Consider the following 9691-nt stretch of genomic DNA (forward strand, 5'->3'; position numbering starts at 1 on the left):
TTTTGTTAAAAAATATATTATATATAACAGTTTATAGCTATATATACCTGAAAGATTATATACCAAATGATTATCAGAAAACCTCTTTCCAAGCCTGTGTGGCTCAGTGGTTGAGTGTCGACCTATATACCAGGAGGTCTCTGGTTTGATTCTCAGTCAGGGCACATGTTTGTGTTGCGGGCTCAATCCCCAGTAGGGGACATGCAGGAGGCAGCTGAACAATGTTTCTCTCTCATAGATTTCTATAGTTTCTTTTTTTTTTTTTATATTTTACTGATTTTTTACAGAGAGGAAGGGAGAGGGATAGAGAGTTAGAAACATCAATGAGAGAGAAACATCGATCAGCTGCTTCCTGCACACCCCCTACTGGGGATGTGCCCACAACCAAGGTACATGCCCTTGACTGGAATCGAACCCGAGACCCTTCAGTCCGCAGGCCGACACTCTATCCACTGAGCTAAACCAGTCAGGGCAGATTTCTATAGTTTCTATCTCTCTCTTCCTCTCCCTTCTTCTCTCTCTAAAATCAATAAAAACCTATTTTTAAAAAAAGACATTAATGCAACAGTGCTGGGGTCCAACCCCAGCAGGTCCAGGGGTCCCCAAAGGTGTGGACGGAGTCGGTGAAGAAGGAATGACACGGAGACAGCGTTCAGTTGATCAGCAGCCTAGCCAGGATCTCTAGCTAAGTTCTGGTCAGGATCTCCAGCGAAGTTCTGGTTAGGATCTCCAGCCAGGTTCTGTGTCCATGTTCTCTTGCTAGGTTCTCCAGCCAGGTTTTCCAGGTTCTCCAGCCAGGTTCTGTAGCCATGTTCCCTCGCTAGGTTCTCCAGCCAGGTTCTGTCCAGGTTCTCCAGCCAGGTTCAGTCACCAGGTTCTAGTCAGGTTCTCTTGCCATGTCCTAGCCAGGTTCTCTCGCTAGGTTCTGTCTCTAGGTTCTGTGGCCAGTTTCTGTCCAGGATCTTTTGCCATGTTCTCTCCAGCGAAGTTCTTCTGTCTCTAGGTTCTGTGTAGGTTCTGTGTCTAGGTTCTGTCACATATCACATTTTGCACAAGAATAAGTATTTCTGAATTTCAGATTTCCCAAACTGGCGTTACTGGGTCAACAGATATGCACTGTACAGCTGACTCTGATTTCTCTTTCAAGCTTGAAACCCACATTCCAGGCAAGTACCCCTGGGTGTTTGGAAGAGGGGGGCCTGCTGTTTTTTTTCCAGATGAATATCTCCAAACACCTTAAAGTCAACAAGTCCAAAGCGAAGCTTATCCCCTCGTCTTTCATCTGGCCACTCCGCCTCCCAGCCTCTTTGTTTTGGTCAGCATCACCCTATACATGCTGTCACCCAAGCACCACACCTTGGGTCACCTTTACCAAGGTGTCTGTGTGTCCAGATTGGCTCAGGATTACCCAGCATGTGCCTATTGTCCTGGTAAAATAACTGACAGGATTCCTTTCATGCTCAAAACTGCTCTGGATTGGATAGTAAGTTAAACGGCCATGCTATCCCTCTTCACCTCTGATTCCTGTTCAGCCCATCACCAAGCCCCACCACTCTCCCTTCATTCTTCCCTCTGTTCCTTTTACATTGCATGACTCCGAAGCCCATCGTCAGGCTTGAATGACAACAGGTTCCTAACTAGTTTTCCTGCTCTGCATCTCTCCTTTTTCAGCCCTTCCATTCTACTGCCAGTCTTATCTTTTGAAGTCCCTACTTTTTTTTTTTTTTAAATATATTTTATTGATTTTTTACAGAGAGGAAGGGAGAGAGATAGAGAGTTAGAAACATCGATGAGAGAGAAACATCGATCAGCTGCCTCCTGCACATCTCCCACTGGGGATGTGCCCGCAACCAAGTACATGCCCTTGACCGGAATCGAACCTGGGACCCCTCAGTCCGCAGGCCGACGCTCTATCCACTGAGCCAAACCGGTTTCGGCTGAAGTCCCTACTTTTATCATATAACCCTCTTGTTCCCCATTGGCTACAAGAATGACTCCACTCAAGATAATGCCATTGTTCCCAGAGCACATGTCTCCCATCGCCAAGGGTCAGGGATCTGTATCACCTTATCTGGAGAAGAGGCAGGAATCAGGTGCTGGAAAAACTGTTCCAGGCCCTGCAACTCTGCATGGATTAGCCTGGGGTGAGAGACACAAATTAGTAACGTATGAAGACAAAGACTGTATTATCTGAACAAAGCCTGGAAGATGATTTGCTGTCTCTTTGAATTCAGATCTGTGTCCATAGAAAGAGGCACCCTTGGGGAACGCTCCTCCTGCTCATGCTTTCTCTCCCTGCTCCCCCGCTTAGTCCCCTGGTGCCACACAAACTCCAATCAGTTTCCCCCATCTCTTGTTCCAGGGCTGGAGCTTCAGCCACATCTTTTCATGTTTGGTGGTTTCTGATTGGCTCTCATCCAGCTACTGCCTGCCCACCGCACTCCATTCCATCTCTGAACAGTGTCACAGATGAGCTAAGATCACAGGAACACCCAGCCTTTGAGTGAGGGTGGCAACGGAGCGTGTTGTTAGAGTTGACCCTCAAGCCATTTCAAGTCATACCCTCAGGGGACTATTCTAGGGAACCTTCAGGGGGCCCTGGTCAGAATTCCCTATTCCTCCCCACCATATTATCTGTCCCCCAACACACACCTGAATCTTTAGAATAAATCTCTGGAGCTCTTCACCAAACCTAAGGGCACCTACAGCCTCTCCACTCCCTTCCCCAGCATCCCCTCCCCTCACTCAGATGCTGCCAAATGAATGGTGAGCTTGGATGGGTCCTGGTGGCCAAACTCCAAAAAGAGGGGAGGCATCCTGGCCCCTTGCCAGCGTTCTGTCCACGGTAATTTGGCAAGAAAGCACCAGCTGCATATATCTGCACATCTGTTTATGCCTCTGGCTTGTTATTTATTCTCTGCCTTTCATGGGCAGCAGAGCCAGAGCACACCTCAACTCTTCCCAAGTTAGATTAACTGGGAAAGAAGGCTGGGACACTCAGTCACTACAATTGCTGATGTTCATTGAAGGGTATGCCTTCTCCAGCAGCTGCTGCCACTTTTCATAGAGACAGAGAGGAGAGGAGCAAAGGGGTAGGGAGGAGGGGGGAGAGGGTAGGAAGAGAAGAGAGATGAGGGGAGGGCTGTGGAGTTAGAGCTATAGTCATGCTGGGAGTACTTAAATCAGGTGGGCGGACCCCTGGCCCCACTGGAGAGGAGGACACTTGGCTAGTCTTTCAAATGCAATTACTCTGATCTTCCTTCTTGCTAGACACCAGATTTCAGCATGCGTGTGTTCTTGGGTGGTGTGGGTGAGAGTCAATCGCGACGATAAGGTCTTTAGCAGAAGTTAGGTGAGCTAGGCTTCTTGAGGTGCAGCAATGCCTCTTCTTGAGGGATTCCTGCAGTTCAGTACTTGGTAGTGAAGACCTAGTTCTTAGGATTAAGAAGGAGAAGGGCCCTGGCCAGGTGGCTCAGTTGGTTGGAGCGTTGTCTCATACACCCAACGGTTTCAAGTCTGATTTCCCATCAGGGCCTGTACTAGGTTGCAGGTTTGATCTCTGGTCAGGTCATATACAGGAGGCAACCATTTGATGTTTCCCTCACATTGATGTTTCTCTCTCCCTTCCTCTCTCTAAAAAAATCAATTAAAAAAACAAAACAAAATAAAAGGAGGAGTTAAAAGAGGAGGAAGATAAGAGAGGGAGGAATAAGAGAAAGGGGATAAGAAAGAAAAGAAAACGGGTGTTAAAGAATGGAGAAACATGTTTGGCAGGAAAGAAAAACAAATGGATGGAGGGGCCTGGAATTTGGAGATCCTTGCAACGGGGAAGGTGCTATCCTTGGTCCTGACCAACAAGGGCCCCTGGAACAACCCAGAGTCTGTGCCCTGGATAGGGCTCCAAACGCCTTGTAATTTCCTTTGAAGGAGATGGGATGATTTTAGAATAAAACAAAGAACTGGAGCCTCGTATAATGAGAACTGGATCCACAGGCCTGACTTCTCCCACTATTAGCTCATCTCCCTCCTGCCTTTCCCCAAAGCAAATTCCTGTCCAATCGATGCTCCTTGAGGGGACAGGCGGGTGTGGGCTCTGAGAACCTGGGCAGGGCTGCTGAGGAAAGGTGCAGGCACCTGGGCCCTGGGGTAAACTTGGCCTGAGTGGGGGGAAGTGGGGGTGCCCTACGGTGGAGAGTGCTGGCCTGGTCAGATTTAGAGCAAATAGACCCTGATAAAAGTATGGACAGACGTTTTGCTTCCACTTTTCCTCCTGATCCTTTGCACAACTTGAATACCAACTTCATTTCCCCTCTCCTTCAAAATGTTACATGTAACGAGTCATTCACACGCAGGCCTTGCACAGATGGGGGTTTAATCAGCTAGAATCTAAGCACACGGCATTCCAGCCTAATCCAATTCCCATCAGTTCATTAGGGGAAATATTCATCACCCAGAGATTATAGCAGGGCCAAAACTCTGAATGGATTCTAAAGAGCTGTCAGTGGAGTAGTAACTGTACCAGCCGAGACAGGAGGCCAGATTATATGGCGGGTGCCTGGCAGCACCTGGCCATGCTCTGAGACCACTGGTCCTACTAAGCTATTCATAGGTAATAGGTACCTTTTTCTTTCTTTCTTTCTTTCTTTCTTTCTTTCTTTCTTTCTTTCTTTCTTTCTTCCTTTCTTTCTTTTGCCCTTCCATCCTTCCTTCCTTCCTTCCTTTCTTCCTTCCTTCCTTCCTTCCTTCTTTCCTGAATCATGTTTACAGGCCTTGGGGCCAGGCACTGAGGGGGTCCGTGTTTAGAGAGGAGATACATGGCCCCTGCTTTTAGGAACCCTCAGTCTAATGGGGAAGACATGGCTCCTACCCTAGAATGCTCTCTGAAGAGCGCTAACTTGTAAGTAATCAGACAGCTTTGTCCTAGAATCTCTAGCAAGAGGTAGGAAATAGCCTCCTCATGAGGGCGCAGGCGCCTAGGAGCATGCCTCCTATCACTTCGTGCAGCAAATGAGAAGCAGAAGTTGGGAACAGAGGGCAGGGTTCAGACTCCAGACGAAGGGACACTGTTGCTTCTTTCTACAGTGGGGGTACTGGGCTGGGTGCAGCCAAGGAGAGGAGTTAAGGGACATCTCCAGGTTGGCTTCTCCCAGATGGATAAGACCTCACTGATATCAAGTGACCTTTATCTCCTGGTATTGAGAATCTTGATCATTTCCCTGCAGTTCCTGCCCAAATCCCCATGTGAAGTTTGGGAAACTTGTCTGTTACCTCTGGTTTTCCTGATGTCATCTTTCTCTCGTCCATCCTGGCAGTGGTGGTGGGGGAAAGACCAGTGCCCAGAAGCACATAGGGGCTGCCATTCTCAGCCCCACATCCTCAGGAAGGAATCAGAGAGAGCATCCAGATCCTGGGACAGAGGGCTGGGAGCTGATGGAGGGGACAAGATCCAGATAAGATATGAAAAAGCAGCTGACCCACAGTGATATTTGGGAGTCCTAAGGTGTGGGAATCCATACTAACCTTCCCACTTAGAGACAGGTCTGACCTCCCTGGGGCTTGGCACCTGGAGCCACATCCTGCTGCTGAATGGGAGGTGGCAACATCATCGGGGGCCCGATTCAAACCTCGTTTTCTCACTTACAGTGGTCAGCCACTGTTTTCTATCTGATTCCAGTTTCCTTGTCTCTAAAAAGGGGCGTATAAGTCGGGCAGAGAACCCAGGATAGAGGTTTATTCTAAGGAACTGGCTTATGCAGTTGTGGAGGTTGGCTAAGCAAGTCCAAACTCTGTAGGTCAGGCCACCCAGAGGGAAAGATCAGGACAACGCTGGACCCCTGGCCACTGGCAAAGCTGTAGTCCACAGGCAGCCGGGAAGCGAAGATCTAAGGAAGGAAGAGCAATTGTAGACCCAGCTGCTGTTTGCAGGCTCCGTCATCAGGAAGCGCTCAGTCCCTGTTAAGGGCTCCCCAGGTTGGGTCAGGCCCACGAGGATAATCTCCCTCGTTTAAACTCAGCAGATCAGGGACCGGAATTACATCTTCACAGTCCCTTTACAGCACGGCCTAGCGTTTGCTGGAACAACTGGGAGAAGGTGTGTGTTTGCTTCTAAGTGGCTGCTGCCCTCTCTTTCGTTCTCATTGCTTCCATTAGTTGACACATCAAAAAAAATCACATGGTGAAAATGATTTTTTTAAAAAATATATTTTATTGATTTTTTACAGAGAGGAAGGGAGAGAGATAGAGAGTTAGAAACATCGATGAGAGAGAAACATCGATCAGCTGCCTCCTGCACACCCCCCACTGGGGATGTGCCCGCAACCCAGGTACATGCCCTTGACCGGAATCGAACCTGGGACCCTTCAGTCCGCAGGCCGACGCTCTATCCACTGAGCCAAACCGGTTTCGGCTGGTGAAAATGATTTTATGAAGATTAGCTGTTAGGTAGTCGTTAGGAAAGTTCCCACCAGCTAGGAATCTCTCAGTGTAGGTTGGTTAAGCTTGCTTAACAGGAATTTACCCACCGGGGCTCTGTTTCCCTTAGCAAAGGGAGGCTGGGAGGGCCCATCCTTAGTTCTTGGTTGGAAGTAAGGGTGTCTCTATGGGGCTACTGAGGCTGGTGGATGTGGTGCAGGACGGGGAAGATCTCAAGATCAACCAGCTCCAGGGGTGCCCTGCTCTGGCTGTTGGGGCCACCAGACCCAGAGCCACAGCAGCAGGTGATGGGAACAGCCCTCGGTGACCTGTGGGGCTTCAGCAGGTAATTACCTGGCAGAAGCTGGGAACTGACAGGGTAATTATTAGCTTCTAATTGCAGGGCAAACCCAGGCCGGGATCCTCCTCTCTAAAGCAGAGGGCATTACTATTTGCATAGCAATTAATTACTTTGGGAGCTACAGAATTTAATTACCCACCAGTCCGCAGGAGCCAATAATTAAATTACTCTAAGAAACAGGGTATTTATTTCCCAGTTAGGCTGAGCAGGTAGCTCCGACCTGGGGGAGTGAGCCTGGGTGGTGACCCCTGAACTAATGGTTGGCCCTCGGCCTGAGCAGGCACGCAGCGGCTACCTCGGTGCCCCAGGAAGGAGTGTCCGCACTGTGATGCAGACCGACGCCCAACACACGCAGACGCAGGCCCCGGAGGAGCACACGGACACCCGGCCCCCTCCCCCAGGGCCGGCGCTCGGACATGGGGTGTGGCCTATGGAGCTGGGCACATGCGCCAACATGGAATCACACATGCGGTGGGAAGGAGGACACGGGGACTGAATAGGGCATTTTGACTCAGTCATCTTGCCAATTATTTGGCCTAACTTGTGTCAAAATACAAAAATGTATTTTTAGTACCATGTACTTTGGTCAACAGTCTGATTCTGAGCCCATCCTGAAAATCTCTTTTCACCCCTGATCCTGATTCTTCTCAGGGACTGGTTGGGGTTGTGGGGGACAGAGGTGGGAGGGAGGCTCAGGACAGAGGGGCTGGGGAGGGGTTGGAGAGGGGCTGGACGTACTTATTTTGAACACCACTTGATAAATAATTTAAAAATTCTGAAAGTTGAATGTTCCTGCACCCAAACGGCCATATTAAATGTCATATATTCCTAAGAGATGTGGGCTCATAGAAGACCCTGGGTATCTGGAACCTTCCAAATAGAAAGTGGCCCCCTGGAGCAGAGCTGTGTTAGATCCAGACCTTAGTTCTCCCTCTTCGTCGGAAGCAAGATAGGTCTGGGGTCGTGGAGCTGAGGAGCTGAGGTGAGGGGTCGCCACTGAGGGTGTGCCTGGGTCAGCGTGTCTGATACTGGCCCTGTTCCCCAGGCCTAAGAAAGCCTAGAGGTTGGGTAGTATCTTCCCCCGCTCCCCATTGCCCACCCCTAAGTCACCCACCCAGTTCTCCATTTCATTGCTTTCCACTGGCTGCTTGGTAGGTAGTTGAGGCACGTGGCTTCCCCTCCATTCCATCAGGAGAGTATGGGGGGAAGTGTGTGGCTCGTTAGGGCAGACTATTGCGTGTGATGGATGCTCCCGTCCTCTGCTAGTGGACCTGGGATCTCTGTGCACCGTCCCCCTCTGAGGAAGCGTGGAAGGAGTAGGGCTCACTTCCCTTGCTTTTCACTCGCTTTCCTGGGACGGGTCTCAGGCAGGTCCAGTGGATCCTGGTCATTCGGTCCTATTGACTTCCTCCTTCCCCTTTCCCCAGGGACCTTACGGAGCCCCCGCTGTGTGCCAGGCCACCTCCCTGCCCCAGTGCCTTTGGGTGAGTTCTCAACTGATATGTGTACCCAGACCCTGACCCCTTGGAATTCCCTCCCAAAGCACAGACTTGAGCCCCAGCCCCCAACCCTCCAGCCTGGTCTCTGGGCTCCCCAGGCGGGATCCTATAGGCGCTTCTAATAAAGTTCTCTCCGACTCTGTTCCGGCACCCACCTCCCGGGGAAAGGAGCAGCCGCCGGCCCTCAGCCCAGGCTGCTGACAGCAGCAATCCATCTCCATCACAGTAATGGCGTCCCCATTAATCGGCCATAAACTAATAAAGCAAGCACTTTCCACCCCTCGCCCCCCCCCCCCCAACTTCATTAAGTCTTTAGTACATGAATATGTCTTACTTAGTGTCACTAAAGCCTCCTTCTTCATTTGGGGGGAGCATGGCGAGTGGGCACCCTGCCCAGCGGGGGTAAACATGACCCGCTCCTGGCCTGGGCAGAGGGGCTGCTGACTCCCCTCTCCCTCCTCCTCCACACGCTGCCCCCTTGAGGGGCTTGAGAGGTGGAGTGGGAAGCAGCGGGAGCTGGAGGCACAGGAAACCAGGAAGCCAGAGACGTGGGGAGACAGGGGAGGACAAGGAAGGAGGAGACGGGATGGACTGGGAGGAAGGTGGGCTGGAGAAAGGAGGAGACAGGATGGGGGAGGAGCTGTACACTTCCAAATTAAATTTGTGATTCAGGCATCAGATGGGCCGACAGCCAGAGATTAATTCGACTGATCGAGTTATAAAGAGCGGGAGGCCTGGGTAATCAATCTTGCAGCTGTCAGTCCGACAGGCAGGAGTATTAACCTGGCGAGACGGCACATACCGAGGAGTTCTTCATTTCATTCACCCCAACCATGTCCCTGACCACCTCTGGCCCATCTCTCCAAATAATAATAATTGTGTCTGTTAACGACGGCAGAGACAGGACGAGGGGACTGGCTCCTCTGCCAGGGCCTTCCCCCCCGATTCCCACCCAGCGCTCAGTTTGACCACTCCCAGAAAGCAGAGCAACGGGCAGTGTTTGATTGGCCTCTTTGAGAGGCGGGGACATTGAGGCAGGGAGTCCAACAAGACTCCAGACAGGCCAGAGGACTGAGAAGTTCTTTTGAGATAAAGAGCAATGTCCTCTTGCCTCCTGGGAAAAGAGTTGTTCCCCAACCAGTTGGCATAGCCCCTGACACCTTCAGCTCTGGCTGGGGAAGCTGGGAAGGTTAAGCTGACCCCTCTTCTGGCCTCTTCCTGCCCTGGCCTTGAATCTGACTGCTGGGTGGATTGGTGAGGGCCCCACCCCGGGCCTAGGCCCCTGGGCTGGGGCAGCTGCTCTTCCTGGCAAACCATCTCCTCTCCTGCTCACTCTCCTCCTCGCCTGACAGTGTCAGTCCACACCTGGGGGTGGGGTGGGGGTCTCCTTGCAGAGACTTGTGGAAACATCACCCCTTGG

The sequence above is a fragment of the Myotis nattereri genome (genome assembly GCF_964212035.1).
Source record: "Myotis nattereri genome assembly, chromosome: 13".
NCBI classification, from domain to species: Eukaryota; Metazoa; Chordata; class Mammalia; order Chiroptera; family Vespertilionidae; genus Myotis; species Myotis nattereri.